The following is an 18,327-nucleotide window of genomic DNA, read 5'->3' as shown; positions in this document are numbered from 1 at the left end:
TAACTGAAATCATAGACAGTACACATTATCAAGAATGGTAAAGTTATTAGAGGGTTTGAGCGTAATTAAAACCCAATGTGTAGAAAAATTTGACTAAAGTGTATGTGTGGAAGAGCCAGGCATGGTCTCTCTTGTCTATAATCCCAGCCCTTGGGAGGCAGAGGCAGGAGTCACCACAAGTTTTAGGTCAGCCAGCCATATATAGTGAATTCTAGGCCAACCTGCACTACAGAGGAAGACCTTGTCTGAAAACAGGCATGTGTGTGTGCACGCACACACACTAACTAAATAAATAAGTGTAAACAACAAGAAGGCACATCATAGATGAATCAGATAATGTCTTTAGAGCTGTTTCCATTGGAATTCCATCTGTTAGTTAGTTTCACATATACTGTTTTACAGGCTGTATAAAGCCGCATATATTCATTTTCTCCATATATTCATTTTCTCATTTCTAGGCCTTTTCTAAAGCACATGAAAGTTTATAAAATGTTATTTCTCTTCTGAGACTGTATTGTCATATTATCATTGTTTAATAATAAGTGTTCACTTGGTTTGTCTGTATCCAGTCTTCCATGTAAACTCATTAAACCTCTCACCAACTCTAAGGGCAGTTACTATTATTAAACTCCTTTTTTGAGCTGAGTCTCTATAGTCAGAAGCAAAAAGAAAAAAAAAAAAATCAGAGCCGAAGTTTCAGTCCTATAATCTTTTTTTTTTTTTTTTTTTTTTTTTTTTTGGTTTTTCGAGACAGGGTTTCTCTGTGTAGCTTTGCGCCTTTTCCTGGAACTCACTTGGTAGCCCAGGCTGGCCTCGAACTCACAGAGATCCGCCTGGCTCTGCCTCCCGAGTGCTGGGATTAAAGGCGTGCGCCACCACCGCCCGGCTCAGTCCTATAATCTTAATCTCATTTCAAAGTGTGGTGCTGTGCCACACTGAGCCTACCAAAATGGTTTTTTTTTTTTAAAGATTTTATTTATTTTATTTATATGAGCGCTCTATCTGCATGTGCACCTTTATGGTGGAAGAGGGCATCAGATCCCAATATAGAGGGTTGTGAGCCACCTTGTGGTTGCTGGGAAACTCAGGACCTCTGGAAGAGAAGCCAATGGTGAGCCATCTCTTCAGCCCTACCAGAGCATTCTTAACCTCAACGAGTCATTACAGTTGAATCACTTTCTTCGTTCATTTATACTTAAATGAATTGTTACTGAAATACAGTATTTAACACAAGAGTACTAAAATTTTAAATATATTTAAAATTTCAATGTGAATAAAATGCAAAACTCATTAACATTTACTAGAGTAAGCCACCCACCAGAAGTCAGCATCTGTTGGAAGAAAGCTCCTGCAGTCTGCACCCTTGAGTTGAGAGTCTGTACCCCACACCACCCCACCCCAGGAGCCCGCACAGATTGGGTTTCAACACACTCCACCATTGTTTCAGATAAGGTTAAAGTGTCAGCCTCACTCCAGGTTTTCAATTTTACCTTGCGTTGTTTTGACTACTTTCGTGATGGGCACCTCTTCAACATAAGGATCTCATTTAAGGCCAGTTGTGGTATTTTATGTGGACCACAGCATCAGTCTTTGTGATATAAAACTTTCCATCAATTTTGAGTAGGAATTCTACATATATAGTGGTATTTTTAAACTGTTGTAAAATTGAACACTAATATTTTCTCATAATTCCAGATAATTTAAGTCCAACTTCTTGTGGTTCAGAATTAGAAATAAAGAGTTTCTTTAGGTATTCACTCATTGATAACTTCTTGGTGCATATAGTTTGTTGTCAAATATAAATGATTCCACATCATAGTATATGGTCCTGTTTCAGTTATCTATTATATAAAACCCATCCCCCAGCTCAGTAACTAAACAAAGGCTTTTAATTCTGTATGTGAGGAGCTGGGTTAGAATACAAGTGGGTGGTTGAGTCTCCCTGCAATGCGTGGGACCTCAGCTGAAGTTACTCTAGTGGCTAGGAGCCCAGGGGTGTCTTAAGTGGGGTCTTGTGTCCCAAGTCTTAATCCTGCCTGTTGAACATCCTCCCTTCTCCTCTTTGTACTAGCTTTGGTAACTTTGCACTGTGGCCTTGGGTTCAAAGAGGACAAACTCTAAAAATACAAGCTCAGTTGTTCTAGGGATGACCACGCCTCTTTTGCATCATTTGTATTTGTCTATTTGTATTGGTGTTTATTGGCCAAAGCTGCTGTTTACAACTAGTCTTCTCTTAGGGAGTCATGGTCAAGCCTGAGGTCGGGCCATGACGGATCCCACCTGCCAGTATGTTGGCTTTGTAATTTCCATATATTATTTATATCTCAGCAGAATTTAGTTCATTAAGGTATTGTTTTCATTGCTTCTAAAGGATAAAGGAATATTCTTTTATTCCTACATTTATTTAATTATTGTGGTGGGGAATGAATTGTACCCATGCCATGATGCAGGTGTGAGGCCAAACGACAGTTTGAAGAATAGATTGTGTCCTTCCAACACATGGGTCCCAGGGATTGAATTTTACTTGTCAGGCTTGGCAGCAAGCCTCTTTACTCACTGAATCACCTTGTCAGCCCCTCAAAAGTGTCAAGCTATTTGAAAGCCATAATTCTTCTAAAATTAGGCTGAATTCCCTCTTCTCCTGTGCACTTTGCTTTGAAGAATTAAAATTCCATGCTATGATAATTTCCACATGCAAAAGCATAGGGTACTAGATATCAGGTCAGTCTGATCTATTCAAATCCTTGGTATCATTAGCAGAAACTCACTTGGTTAATCTACACATGAACATATCAGAGTGGTGTGCCTTAGTTAAAGAACAGGAAGGCTGGAGAGGAGCCTGAGAGAGGAAATACACAGTCCCTCTGCCTGGGTTCTTCGTATAGACTGCCCCTTCTGGTGGCATCATGACCATGGTCTGCCTCCACAGTTGCTGCCACAGTCCTAATGGTTATTCTCTATGGTGTTACTAGACTCCATTTCATATGGCCAGTTCAGACAATCTTTTAAAAATCTTGTATTATTCAAAAAAATTAGAGAATCCTGAAAGTAAATAATAATAGTACCAACAGGGAAGGATCTCTTATTGGTTGCCTGGGTCTAACAGTGTCCTCTATCTTTTTTTTTTTTTTTTTTTTTTTTTTTTGGTTTTTCGAGACAGGGTTTCTCTGTATAGCTTTGCGCCTTTTCCTGGAACTCACTTGCTAGCCCAGGCTGGCCTCGAACTCACAGAGATCCGCCTGGCTCTGCCTCCCGAGTGCTGGGATTAAAGGCGTGCGCCACCATTGCCCGGCCTATCTTTTTAAAGATGCTTCAGCATGTAAATAAACTAAAGCCATGGTATGTAACTACAAAACTGTAATATTCATCTGTTGAAATGGACATGCATAGCTATAAGTACTAAATTAGTAATAATTCCATGATGACCGTCTAATATCAAGCCATATTCAGACTTCCCTGTGTTCACAAGTATGTATTACAACTGATGCATTCATGCCACAAGTCAGCTAAGGTGCACATGTTGAATTTTATCATTTGTTTATTCTTACTTTCATTTCATTTGCTATAATGAAATTCCTTAAAGCAAGTGGCTTATAAACAGTAGAATTTGGTGTTTCTAAATTCTAGAGGTCAAACAAGTCCAAGATGAAGTCACCAACAGACTGGGTTATGGTAGGGCCACTTGCTGCTGTCCTTGTGTGCTCACATGGAAGAAAAGGCAGGGTATCTGGGGGGGCATTTTTAAAGCAAGGACAAGTCCTATTCCTGAGATCTCTAATCTCCTGTTTAAGTCCCCATCTCCAAATACCAAATATTGGAATTAAATTTCATTGTGGAAGTTGAAGAGACTCAAATGTTCAGTCCTCCCCCACCCACCATGCTCCCTTTTTCCTCACATCATTGACCTGTTGAAAAAGCCAGGCCAGTTGGCCTATAGAATAACGCTTGTTCTGGATTTGTTTGATTTTTATCCAAGTGGCAGGATAAACTTTTATTTCTAATATTTCTCAATAGCCATTTTTACAGGTAACTATTGAATTTTTTGTTTGCTTGTCTTTATCGCAAGTATTATTTAGAATGTGGATGATAATTGTTCAATACTGTGAAATAATAAGCATCCCTACATCAGTGTGCTCTTTTGCTTTGACTGTATAAAGCTCCTTTAAAGTTTAGGGTCCTGGGCAAGAGCATTGCTTGTCTCTATTGAGGTCCTATATGCATTACTGTAGCTGTCAGGTGGACAAGAGCTTTCCAGATCATTGACCTCTGAAGTAGAAGCAGGGCTCTACATTCTGCCTATCTTAGAATGTTTCCAGAATGCAGGAACACTGCTGAGTGTTCCCTACCAAGGCAGCCATGGGAGCATTAGGAATTCCTCAGCTGGTTTAGTAACCCCTAATGATTCCCTTGATTAGTTAGTTTCACATACTCTTACGTTATTGTATTTTATGGAATGATTAGGACTGTGTGCCTCAGTTAGTGTTATGCAAATCCTAATCTGTTGCTCTTAATGCATTTTTATCATTGATCAATATGCTTCTTATTTTTATTATTGACAATTAATTACTGTACTATATATTTATGGAGTATAATGTGATGTTTTGATACATGGATAGCTTATAGATGATTATGTGAAGTAATTAACATCAATCTTTCAAGTATGTACTTTTTGTGTTGAGATAATTTAAAGTTTGTTGATGTAGCAATTTGAAACTTGCACTACATTATTATTGTGTTTATGTTTCATGTGTGTGTCCATATTTGTGCATATTTGCATACAGTTGCATATGCACGTGTGTACAGAATCTATGTATGGAGGCCAGAGATTGCTATTAGTCTTTCTCCATCACTTTCCACCTACTTTTTTGAGAAAGGGTTTCCTTCCTGAACCTGGAGCTCATCAATTTGGCTAGACTAGCTAGCTGACCATCCATCTCCAAGAATCCTCCAATCTCTGCCACCAGGAGTGCTGGGGGGTTGCAGGTCTGTGTGATCAAATCCAGTTTTAAATGGGTACTGGGGATCGGGTCCTCACTTTTCCCATTGAGCCGTCTCCCCAGCACCTACACTACATTATTATTAACTAGTTACTAATATGCATTGACTGTTGTTAAAGAGAAGAATGCTTTGTTTGTTTGTTTGTTTGAGGTTTTTTGTTTGTTTTTCAGACAGGGTTTCTCTGTGTAGCTCTGGCTATCCTGGATCTCACTCTGTAGACCAGGCTGGCCTCGAACTCAAAGAGATCCACCTGCTACTGCCTGGCTGCAAATTGTTAAAATTCCACAAACATTCCTTAAGTATCAAGTGTGTTTGTCCTAAAATATGACATAACATAGATTTTTTAAAAAAAATGTTAGGAGCATCATCAGGCATAGAAAAATATTGTTGTGTTGGTCAAGGAGACTACACTTAATATTTATAGCAGGACAGAATGTGGCTATAGTTAATATTTAAAGAATAACTTTTAAGAGACTGTGACTTAACTGACCTGGTTTACTGTAGTGAACCCAAAAGGCCCTATTCTCCATCACTTTCTGAGAACTGAATGTTTCATTGTAAAAATAGTTAAAAGTTCTATAATATTACCATTAAGAATCTTCTGGTACAAATCTGTAAGGAGAGAAAAGGATGTTGTCATGCAGGGTAGCATATAAGTCATAGCCCTGTCTCTCGCTGTGTGTGTGTGTGTGTGTGTGTGTGTGTGTGTGTGTGTGTGTGTGTGTGTGTGTGATAAACAAGGGCTTTGAGGAAGGATTTAGATGGAAATGCTGGTATCAATAGGGGTTAGTGATGGGGTCAGCGATTTATTTTGTTGTTTTTGAGGTTTCTTTGAGAGTAAACTTGCCTGCCTTGGTTTAGAGGGAAATGGTTTTATTTAGGATTGTAGCTTTTATCGTTTTGGTTGTAAGCCTGGCCTTTGATGGCTGAGCCATCTCTCCAGCCCTAGGATTGTACTTTTTATTTAGGTTGATATTTTTACTTTATAATATTGAATTCTTTATTTGTGAAACTATGCTTTTTTGCTGAGTACTCTGGTTCCTAACAGCTGACAAATAAGCAAAGAAAAGCTGTGATGTTGGGTGTAATTTTCATCTTTTAAGAGCTACACTTTTTTAAAGTCTTCTAGCCACATCTGTTTGTTATATGTTGTGCCTATAAGAAAATGGATCCAGATTTAAAATGTTTAGAGCTCAAACTAGACTACCTCATTATAACAAAGCACATGAGAAAGTCTTAGTGAAAATGATCACAAATGTACATAACAGATTTCAAAAGTCAAGGAACTTGAGACAGGAGTTGTCTGTCAAAGAGGTTTCTTAATTTGAGCCTCGGTTTTCTCGTATATAAAACAGATGATTAGCCCATGTTCTGCTCTCTCCAGGCCTCCATCACATTGTATGTGTATGTACTTAGTTGATTATAAGAAAATGTTATGATTCAAAGACCATGGCTAGTACTTTTATCTTCAAGTCATCACATTAACTTTTAGGACCCCCAGAAGAACAATTCCAACTAGTTGTGGCCAAGAGAGAGGTCACTGACTGATTTTTCCCCCCTAAATATGTTTTATGCTCCTTAGCAGAGGGGGAAAAAAAAAACAGAAAAAGAGTACTAGGCTGTGTGAATAATCATATTGATGACTTGTTTGCCTCAGGCTTATAATATACCAAAACTATAGAAAGTACTTTTCAAGTTTTTCCATGTAGAATATTATATTATGAAGACTATTGACATAGACGCCAACTTACAAATGAGATTTTCTCTATAAAGCCTTGTTTTGGATGTATTCTCTGAGGTTGAATATGTCTGCTTCCATTTCATTCTGTTCAAAGTATCTTGGTTCGCCTGTGACTTCTTTGAGCCATTGGTTATTTAGGAATGTTATCTCCCACTACTTGTGAATTTCTCAAATATTTCTTTCTTCTTCATTTCAAATCTCATTCCTTGTAGTTAAAGAACATACACCATTCAATTTTTAACCCTTCTAAATATGTTGAGGTATGTTTGTGGGCTACTGTATAGTCCATTTGAGTCTGTTTCATATGTATTGAAGAGACCAGATCCTGCCCTTGGATGAAGTATTTTACAGATGACAGCCATACCTTTGATCGCTCACTATATGGTATATGGAAGACTAGGGGGAAATGTATAACACTAAAGTCAAGATTTGTAGGAAGCCCTGTCCTCCTTTTTATATTTTAGGAAGTTATGTGCAAACTTTCCCCATGTCACACAGCCAGGGAGAGTTTGAACTTCAGTGTAATCTTCTGTCTCTGGCAGAAGAGCAGCATCAAAATCTTGCTTGACTTGCTAGACCAGCACCCGAGAGATGATGGGGACAAGAAGGGGCCAGGAAAATCACTTTGGAAACTTCTTGCACCTAATAAAACACATTTTAATTTAACTAAATCCAAAGTGAATCCCATCAGTCCAAACGGAAAAGATGCTTTATTTGCATTTAGTTATATGAGCTCTCAATTTAGGCTAATTTGTGGTTCAGGAATAAAGCTACCAGTATATAAAATACATTGCACTTTGATCTTCATGAGCTCTTACAACTGACTTTTCAATAAACTAGTAAGACATGTGGCAAGAGTCAATATTTGCCATTAATTTTGCGAATAAACAAAACTTTTCTGTTATAGAACAAGTGCAATAAAGTTATAACCAACAAAATAATATAATTAGAATTTCATGTCTCCTTTGTTTTTTTCTCTCTATTCCCAGACTGCTCCGAAGTACTAAGCATATCACATAACTTATGGCATTGAATGGCCAGATCTAAATCTAAAAAGATGAATGTGGAGAGAGGGCTCAGTGGGTAAGAGCGCTTGTTTATTGTTGGAAGGAATTATATAAATTCTTCTTCTCCCTTTCTACCTCTCCTTTCCCTGTCTTCTCCCCATGGGTCTCAGGATAGGAAGGAATTTAAAACTAAAGAGGGAGGTACAAGTTTGTATTAAATCTCCAAAATTACCATCTAAGTGGCTCTGTAGACTCATACGAAAGCTGACTCATTCCCAAACTATAGTATGTATCAGTGTATTTCATTAAATGTTTCTTTTGAAAGGAAAGACTGAACTAGAACATTCTTTCCTTTAATGATATGGGCCTGTAGTCTTATCAATCATACAGCCAGTTTCTAAGGAGATAGATAATAGAACCTCATTGGAAATGTTAGGAACTTACACTGAAAGTGTCTGTACGTGCATTGTAGTAATAGACTTGTTACCTAGTACAAATTAGAATATACTGTATGATAAAGTTCAATTACTTCACAAGTGAGACATGCCACATCTTTTGTTCGGTTCTTGACGTAATGAATTCATTTGAAAAATATGTGATATTCAGTTTTACCATGGTACAAATCAAATATATAGTCATGAAATATCTATTAAATATATAATATTCTGAACACCAGAATGCTTTTATTTGATTAAATTTGACTTCTTAATTATGACATGTGTCCTTCTAGAGAAGGGGACAGAAGGAATGTTCATGAGAATTAAAATACTCCCCACAGAAACTTCTTTTCTAAACAAAAGTGAGTTTATCTTTGTAATCAGACATAACAATTTATAAAATCATTAAGTCATATAATATTGCATTCTTCAGGGCTAACTACTGGTTTCATTTTGCTATATTTATTTTTGGTTTTGAAGATATACACACAACTTTGAAGACACGGTTGTGTAAACTAAACAGTACTCTGTTTTTATTATATAATGCCCATGATACAATCTAATCACAGGAAACCTCCCATGGTAAGCAAGATTGTAACGTACACCCAGTGCACCCTTTCCTGTGTGTGCGTCCAGAAGCTTGAACACTTTTGGATTATTAGGATCAATACCTGACATTTATCATTGATACATATTACTAGAACTTAAGGGAGCCAAATTATTTTTTAATGTTAAGTGTACTTTTTAGAAAACCTACCTAGTAATGAAAAATCACTACACTAGATGATCTAAAACAATCATTAACACTTAGCACTAAATAAGTTAGTCAGTGTGGCATATTCATTGGATGCTGTCAGTTCCTCTGCTAGTTGTTTGAGTTGCACAATGAAATAACAGTTTTATATGACTTCAAGACATACAAAAAAGTGACTTCAAGACATACAAAAAGGTGTCATATTAAAATATGACACAGTAGGGATAAATGAAGGTACTTGAATACCATGTTGGAGTTGAGAGAAATTTTTGTGGAAAAAGTGTCAGAGAAGATTTAAAGTGACAAACATGAGCTGTGGGGAAAAGGGAAGTGTTAGGCGCAATGATTATGATAGGTTCCAGGAACGTGTGTAGTTTTTAAATGTATGGACTAGGGTCTGGAGAGATGGCTCTGGCAGAAGACCTGGGTTCAGTTCCCAGTGCCCACATCAGGTGGCTCACAACTGTCACATCCATTACCTTCTTCTGGCTTCCCAGGGGATTGCACACACATGATACACATACAGACATACAGACAGACACATATATACATAAAAAAAAATAAATGTATAGACTACTTATAAGGGATAGGGAAAGAAATAGAGATGAGAATAAAGTGGGAACCATGAGGAACCCTATAGTTGTGCTCAGAATTTGGACTTTGAGATTTAAGGGATGCTAGAGCAAGGACCTGAGATCAAATTTAATTTAAAAAAACTGATTACAAAATGATCATGGCTCTACTTTGCATAGGGACTTGAAGGCATACAAAATCACAGAGCTGTGTGGTGGCCTTAATTCAGATAGTCAGCTGAACTAAGAGAGACTGAGCCTTCCAGTTAGAAAAGGCAGTAAGTAAATCATACAGTTGTCAACATCAGATGAAGAACAGTACAGAGGAACAGTATAGACTGGAAAATTCCTACCTACCTGTCTCAGTTAGGGTTTTTATTGCTGTGAAGAGACACTGTGACCATGGCAACTCTTATAAAGGAAAACATCTAATCAGGGTGGCTCACTTAGAGTTTCAGAGGTTCAGTCCATTATCATCATGACAGGGAACATGGTCATAAAGTCTGACGTGGTGCTAGAGCTGAGAGTGTTACATCTTGCAGGCAACATGAAGTCATCTGAGACTCTGGGTGGTATCTTGAGCATAGGAAACCTCAAAGCCCACCCCCACAGTGACAAACTTCCTCCAACAAGGCCATACCCACAACAAAGCCATACCTCCAAATAACGCCACTCACTGTGAATTATGGGTTCCAATTACATTCAAACTACCCAATGTGAAGAATCTGGTATTAGAAGAACAAGATGTAAATTATCATCCACATCCTCCTCATTATATTGTATAGTTATTATCAGGAAGGCTTGTATATAGGTATATTTGATGATGGACCTGAAGCAGAATGACTTGATTTTGACTGTGTTCTTGAGTGGCTCAGACGCATCTCATGCCTTTCTGCTCATCACAAGTGCAATTGGCTTGCAGATAAAAGGAGGGGCTCAGCATTTGTTTCTCTATTGGAAGAGAAGGGCAGGGCCAACATCACCAAACTTAAAATGTAAACTCTTAGTGATTTAAGAGGATTCCCTACACACAAGTATGTTACTTTGTGAAACTGTAAAGCTTTGTGGTCTTCTAGAAGCCATTTTGTGTGATTTTAATCTGTGCTGATGAAAGACTAGCTGGTCATCCAGAAAAGCTTCTAACTCATCCTTTTTTTCCTTAGTCTATACCATGTGTACTGCATTTGAAATTGTTTGTCCATACATTCATTCTTTTATGTAATGTGGAAAACATTTTAGTGTCAGTAAGCAAAGAACTCTGTTGGAAATGGAAAATCTTCAGTCATTTCTAACAGTTACTATTTCCAGTGGATATGGACTTCATGATATGACCTCATCTTTTTCATGTGTACATTGTTTTGTCTAATGTTGTGTTCTTGGTGATTTTATTATATGTGCTACATTTGAGGGTTTTTTTTTTTCTCACAGAATCCCCCCATTCTCAAGCCTTTACATTTTCCTTCAATAGTTCCAGGATGAGTATTATGATACTGTTCTGGTTTATGCTTGTGTTTATTAGGCACCAGCAATATACTGAGTAACTTCATCAACATACTGTAGTTAATGTAGCTGGTTAGTCTTTTTTCCAAATGACTTCAGCTTTTTTTGGTAAATATATTATGCCTAGTGGACTGGAAAGATGGCTCAATGTATAAAGCATTTGGTATGCAAGGATGATGAACCCCAGAACCTATATAAAAGCTAGGTAGGTGTGGCAGTCATCTACAATCCCAGACCCAGTAGGCAGAGACAGGAGATTCCTCGAGCATGCTGGCTAGGTAGCCTAGCCAAAATTGGAGCGCTCAAACTCCATGTTCCATGAGAGAGAGCCTGACTGAGTAAATACCATAGAGATGGAGAATATTTTCATTCCGTTGATGTTCATGGCATTCTCTGTCAACTTCCGGGCTCCACACACATGTGCACTCACACCCACACATATACTTGAACCTATACACACGCAAACACTCATATATACAAACACCCACACCACATACACATGCAAAAATGAATTATTAATTTTAAAAGTTTGACAAAAATGCCTGGTCATGAAAAAACTTAAGGCAGCTGGGTATGATTGCATGGCCTTGCAATCCCAGCACTTGAGAAGCTAAAGCAGAAAGATTGAGAGTTCTGACTAGCCTAGGATGCAGAGCATAGGCCTGGCTTAAGAGAAAAGGAAAAGAAAAGGCAGTGTAGCCAAGAGAAAAACGACCCAAGAAACTGAAAATAACACCTAAAGATAGCCAGCAATAGCTGTGATTCAGACTAAAGCAGTGTCTGTATTTGTTATATACAGAGGAAAATGAGATTAAGTAGATAACTTTAGTAAAAGTGAATTATAGTACATTTAAAAATTGTTGTATTTTACTTGAATTTAAAAATACTAAATGAGAGCAAAAAAGAGATTCCTACATTTTATATAGATGTTTATTCAGAGCTGTCTTCAGAAACTCATCTTACAAACACATGAAAGTACCGAGGCAGGGTGACTTGTCTAGGATACATGGGTACTGAGAAACTTAATCTGCTAGTCAGGAAACTGGTGTCCTTCATTTTCCCAGACTCTGTCTCTGAGTTTGGGATAGTTGTACTGTCACTCATGACTCTGTCTCTGAGTTTGGGATAGTTGTACTGTCGCTCATGACTCTCTGTCTCTGAGTTTGGGATAGTTGTACTGTCACTCATGACTCTGTCTCTGAGTTCGGGATAGTTGTACTGTCGCTCATGACTCTGTCTCTGAGTTCGGGATAGTTGTACTGTCGCTCATGACTCTGTCTCTGAGTTCGGGATAGTTGTACTGTCGCTCATGACTCTGTCTCTGAGTTCGGGATAGTTGTACTGTCGCTCATGACTCTGTCTCTGAGTTCGGAATAGTTGTACTGTCGCTCATGACTCTCTGTCTCTGAGTTTGGGATAGTTGTACTGTCACTCATGACTCTGTCTCTGAGTTCGGGATAGTTGTACTGTCGCTCATGACTCTGTCTCTGAGTTTGGGATAGTTGTACTGTCGCTCATGACTCTGTCTCTGAGTTCGGGATAGTTGTACTGTCGCTCATGACTCTGTCTCTGAGTTTGGGATAGTTGTACTGTCGCTCATGACTCTGTCTCTGAGTTCGGGATAGTTGTACTGTCACTCATGACTCTGTCTCTGAGTTTGGGATAGTTGTACTGTCGCTCATGACTCTGTCTCTGAGTTCGGGATAGTTGTACTGTCGCTCATGACTCTGTCTCTGAGTTCGGGATAGTTGTACTGTCACTCATGACTCTGTCTCTGAGTTCGGGATAGTTGCACTATCGCTCATGCTGCAGAAGTACGTAGCATCTCCGTGGGACATGGTGACGGTTATAGTTCTAGCTCTGTACTGAAGTTCATCATCATCCATCATCTCTTTCCTAGCACCTGCTATCCTTCATTGGAATTCAAATTTTAGCTACATAACAATAAGGTCTCATGGTGAAAAAGGTCTCACAGAATTTGTTAATCTGTTTTCTTTGTAGTTGAGATTGTGTATTGTCTTTATAACTGCATGAGACTTTTCTAGCTCTAATATTCTTGGACCTTGTTTCCTTTCCTCAGTAAATTCTAGACATTTTCCTATTGGGTTTTTTGTTTGTTTGTTTGTTTGTTTACTTTTATTGATCCTTTGTGAATTTCACATCATGCATTCTCATCCCACTTATTTCCTTGTCTCCTCGAATTTGCCATCTGCCCTTGCAAACTTTCCAGCCAAGTCAATACCAAATTTAAAAGAAAAACCAAAATCAAACAAAACAAAGAAACAAAACAAAAAACAAAAAATAGAAGAATCTTGTCATGGAATCTGTAGTGTGGCCTGTTGAGTCACACAGTTTACCCTTTAGTCCACTCATCTTTACTTGCAAGTGTTCACTGCCTCCAATCATTGGTCTGGCTTGAGGCCTCTGGCCTCTGCTACACCACTGATAATGGGCTCTCACTGGGGCTCCTCTTGGATAGCCTGTTGTCCTGTGTCGTGGTGTTCCTGCTGATTTGGATCTGTTGATCCGTCCACTTCACATGCTCCAACAGTTCATAGATGCGGTAGATGCTGGAGTGGATCATCTCATAGCCCTTGTTCTGAGTCTGGGTGGTAGCTGGGTTGGTCAGCTCACTATCTGACCTCAAATCTGGGTCACCCTCACTCACACCAGGGCCAGCTCTACTGTTTTTCCCGGGCAAGGTTCAGGACCATCTCTCCTGATTGCTATAGGGGGATTATGAGGGGGTGGCAGGGTCAGCTCTCATGCCCTCAGGACTGGCTCACCTTGTTTTGTTTTTTCTTGCACCATCTATGTCAAAGTCTGTAGCCACCTCCCTCTGTCTTTCTACCCAGAGTAACTTGATTACACTCCCAGATTTCTTGAGGATTTCACTGTTTATCCTTGAAGCTCCTTAATATACACAAGATAAAACAGTATCAGTTGTTTTATATTAGCTTTTCCTTACTAGGAATATCCAGCTTATATCTACATTCAGTTTATTTCCCTAGAGTTCACCTTTTTCTTCAATAAACACAGTCTCTTTCTTTTTTTCCACATATGACTGTCTTATAACACATGCAAATTGTTTCACAGGTCCTTTCAATGAATAACTTTTCATCCTTAAGAGAACAGTTAATTTAACCATTAACAAAACACCACATTAAAATACTTTAAGGCACTAAAATACATACATACTGCACTGTCAATGAATGGGAACATCATAAAGTATACTGACTGAATAATAATGTAAAATTATTCTAGCTTTGATAGTGCATAATAATCTCACTAGCAGATTAGGATGTGTACAACCAGAAATGTACTTCTGTATGTCCATGTTATCTGCAAGAATCTGACTGATGACAATTTTGAAGCAACAACTTTGGTCAGATTGCATCCCACTCCTAAGATGTTCGCTTATTTTAAGTTTTGTTTCCCTTGGCAATTTGTTCTTCCACAGTCAACACTAATGTATAGACATTAGTCTATACGTTAGCTTTTGATTTTCAAATAAAAAGCTTTAGAAAACATCTAAGAACATTATTTGCACTAATGAACATTTTCACAGTTTGAAAAAATTGAAGTTATTGCTGATGATCATTCTTCTTCTTTTGGAACTTGTAACTGGGGTGTGCTCTCCACCATCACATAGCCAGTCTCCACTCTAGCTCTGGTTAATGGGAAGCTGGTAGACCCACAAAGGGGCTTTTTTTTTTTAATATATAGAAGCAGGAGAAACATTCTTATGAGTGGTCCGTCATAAACTCACACAGGGAACCAAATATCAACTATAACTCTGCCAATAAAAAGGTTCCATGATAGGCCTATATGAAACATTTCCTTAGAGATTCCTGAACATATTAACAATCATAAGTTTTTCCTATAAGTAAAGATAAATTCATTGGTTTTAATATATCTTTCATTTTTAAGAACGTAATCATTTCAGTTTCACTAAAGAAGTATTTGAATGGAAGTTTATTGAAGAAGAAGAAAAGATGATAAGAAAGAAAGAGAAGCCAGGCAGTGGTGGCACACACCTTTAGTTCCAGCACTCAGGAGGCAGAAGCAGATGGATGTGAGTTCAAGGTCAACCTGGTCTAAAGAACAAGTTCCAGGACAGCCAGGGTTACACAGAGAAACCCTGTCTCAAAAAAAAAAAAAAAGAAAAAAAAAGTGGGGGGAGGAGAAGGAAGGGAGGGGAAGAGAAAAATAAGAGAAATGAGATATGGGGAATATGTGTCAAAGATACACAAGTAAAAATCCCTGCACAACAGGGAAGGAGAAGAAAGAGAAGAAGGGATTTTAGACACTGCTAAAAAAATCATGGTTTAAAAAAGATCTTTGTACATCCACATAAACCCACACTCAATCCTTCCACTAATAATTAACTCTAATCCACTATAAATTGGTTGAGATTTTAAAGAAAACCCCACAAAACCTAAAATAAAAATAATAACAAAGAAACAGTACATGTCATACTTTCTGCATGAAATTTAAGCCGACTAATGACATGTCAGACCATCATACTTAACTATAGAAGTCCTAATGATCAATATGAAAATTTCCATCCCTTTACTGAAATCATTACTTATTTATTGGTTTACCAACCCCCACTCAGCACTTCAACAGGTTGAAATTTAGGCTCAACACAACAATGTTTAGCCCTACAAATCACTGCACAACTGTATCTAACTATACACTGTCATTTGCTGTTCAGGTATACAATGCTAATTATAGTTGAATCATTCCATGTCTTCATGCAAATAGAATCTCCATAGTCTTTATTTGCCTATTCTGTCACATAAGATGGGACCTATGCAGTGGCTCCTTGATCTTCACAGAAACCTGAAATACTGGAATTTACTTATTTGCAGTTACAGCTGCAGCTTTCATAGACTATACGAAGTCAAGTTCCCACTTTAAAACTGAAAAACCAGTGGCTGGTAAGATTACAGAAAATTTAATAAAGTCATTATAGACAAGATTGCTTAGCTATTTAGAAACTCATGACATGGAATAAATTATGACTAAAGATAATTTTCCGCCATAGCAAATTTACTTCATGAAGTCAGATAACATGTTTGATTCTTAAATTGGACTGTTTAGACAGAATAGTGATATCTACTATTACTTTGGACATGTTATATCTTGCTGTTGCATTTACTCTTATTCAGTTTGTTTTGAAAGAAATCCAAAATTTGAAAGAACTCTCCCAATGACTGATGACATTTTCTGTCAGATGTCTAGTTTCTGTTTGAAATCCAATGTGATCTTTCATATCAAGGGTGTTAGATTATAAGTATAAAGGCTACATGCAGGTGCATTTCAATTCCCTCTGGTCTTCTTTCTGAATTGTAATATACTTAGGATAGGGGCAGCCTTCTATTTCTGTGTATGTATGTAGCAGATTATAGAGAACATGTAGAATACAGTCTCTCAGGTTGAACTTACGTTCTGATGGTGTTTCAGAATGACTTGGCCTAATGTTTTCTGTTAGATGCCTCATAAAATGTGTAAGTGTATATACATTTCTTCCTTGCCTTGTTTATTTCTATTTTAATAGGATTATAATAAAAGAAAAGCAGTTTGGTTCCAAGCATTTAATGACAAGAGTTAGAATATGGGAGTCTTCTGATTTTTAGTTTTCTGAAATTTATGTATTTTATTTTTGTAACAAATGATATTTCATTCAAGTAGTGAGTCAAACAAAAGAAACTTATCAGTAAGATTTTGAAAATCTATATGCCCATGAAAAATATGCAAAGATTTGAGGGGTTTTGTTTGTTTGTTTGTTTGGTTGGTTGGTTGGTTGGTTGGTTGGTTAGACTGGAATCCCATTTTGTTGGTAGCTGGTTCTAGACTCTGAATACTAATAATAGTAATGTCTGTGTGGAGATGAAAGCCGTTGTCACCATAGGAAGAGTTCTGTGTTGAGTGTGTCTTCTAGGCCAAGCATCATGTGAGGCTTGCTAAGTTCCAATGAATCTTTGTCTTTCTTTCAATCTACTCTTCCCTTCTCATGCTTGGGAAGCTGAGACCACTTGGTCCGTCTCTTTGGTTGTCTGATGCCTTACTGCCAGCAGCATAGAATAAGTTTGGAATCACAGTGAGATGTACCTGATTTTGCTTTCTATGTTTATGCATAAGCTACAGCATATTATGGTATTTATGAGTCATGTCAGGTCTATATCTCTGCTCCAGCTGATACAACTGTAAGTGTAAAAACCATACCATACGACTATAGTCTTGATACCTGTGAAGGGCTTTTATTGTAGTGATTTCATCAATAGCCAAGTTATTGTGAACAAACTGACATTGTATGATTAAAGCAGCAAACTGGACGTCATCAAGGTTGTACTGTTTGGCTATCAGCCATTTCCATGTGTTATGAACTCATCAGATGTTGAAAAATAGCAGGCTTAAGCTAACCTCAAGAGTTAACTTCATAATCCGAGAGACAGCAGTCTGTAGTGGACTTGTGTTTAGCCCTCAGCTTGCTTAATGGAGTCTTAAAGCAAATTTACTTACTGTCTTATATAAGAAACACTTGTATTTCATTTTTGTTTACTAAAATTCTCTTAAGGGCATATCAAAAAAATTAGGGCTTGATAATGTTTTACCATTTTTTATAGGTAAATGTTAGTGATGCTTAGTGTTTGAAGATAATATTTATCATTCCATAAGAAAAAAAGAACAGATATAAAATTCATGGTACCTGAAGAAAATGAGAGAAGTAGCAGGGGGAAATTAAAACTGAGTGAAAATTTTCCCATTGTAAATTCCTCAGTCTCAAATTCAAAAGTTGCATGTTAAAGAAAATGACAGGATTTTTTAAAACTACTTCTATAATATGATGCAAACATCCTGATAAAATGTAAACTTGTTGTTGTATACTATCATTTTAAAATTGCCTATGTAGCTATTTACTCGTCTTTAGTTAAAAATGTGCAAGTCTAATCAAACTTTTCCTTTCGTGGGCAGCTCTCAGTTTAGTAGGAAAATGTATTAAGAACTGGGGTATGTGAGTCAGTGTGCAGCTCTGTCTTGACTCATATTGTTTCTACTCTTGTCTGTGTCCAAGGTGAACACTAAATTATTTGACATCTCAGTATTTCTTAGATGTGAGAACTGAGAAGAAATAATTTAATTCATAATGGGCTTTAATGTCCTAAGGCCAAAAGACTTTAAATAAAATGACCTGCATATAACAACTATTTACATTTAAAATTTTGATAATATAGCCCTGAGATATTAATGTATATCTTTACCCAGACTGTGTTTGTGATGATAAGACTAAAGGAAAGGATTAATTGCTTTC

The 18,327-nt window shown here is 37.5% G+C and overlaps 1 protein-coding gene across 2 annotated transcripts in view; it reads left to right on the top strand.

Annotated features, from left to right (window-relative positions):
• Cwc27 (CWC27 spliceosome associated cyclophilin) overlaps positions 1–18,327 on the top strand; it is a 185,039-nt gene that overhangs the window by 74,487 nt on the left and 92,225 nt on the right. The window contains exon 11 of one of the 2 annotated variants that reach the window (XR_008219496.1): positions 7,729–7,822. The exons of the other annotated variant lie outside the window; for it this stretch is intronic. The gene's annotated coding sequence lies outside the window, so the exon portion shown is untranslated. The remainder of the gene's footprint in view (positions 1–7,728; positions 7,823–18,327) is intronic. 2 annotated transcript variants of the gene reach the window in all.

This window comes from Peromyscus californicus, unplaced genomic scaffold (assembly GCF_007827085.1).
Source record: "Peromyscus californicus insignis strain IS unplaced genomic scaffold, ASM782708v3 Scaffold_18__1_contigs__length_77618521, whole genome shotgun sequence".
In the NCBI taxonomy this organism is placed as follows: Eukaryota; Metazoa; Chordata; class Mammalia; order Rodentia; family Cricetidae; genus Peromyscus; species Peromyscus californicus.
The sequence above is the reverse complement of the archived record's forward strand: the minus strand, read 5'-3'. Positions and strand labels throughout refer to the sequence as shown.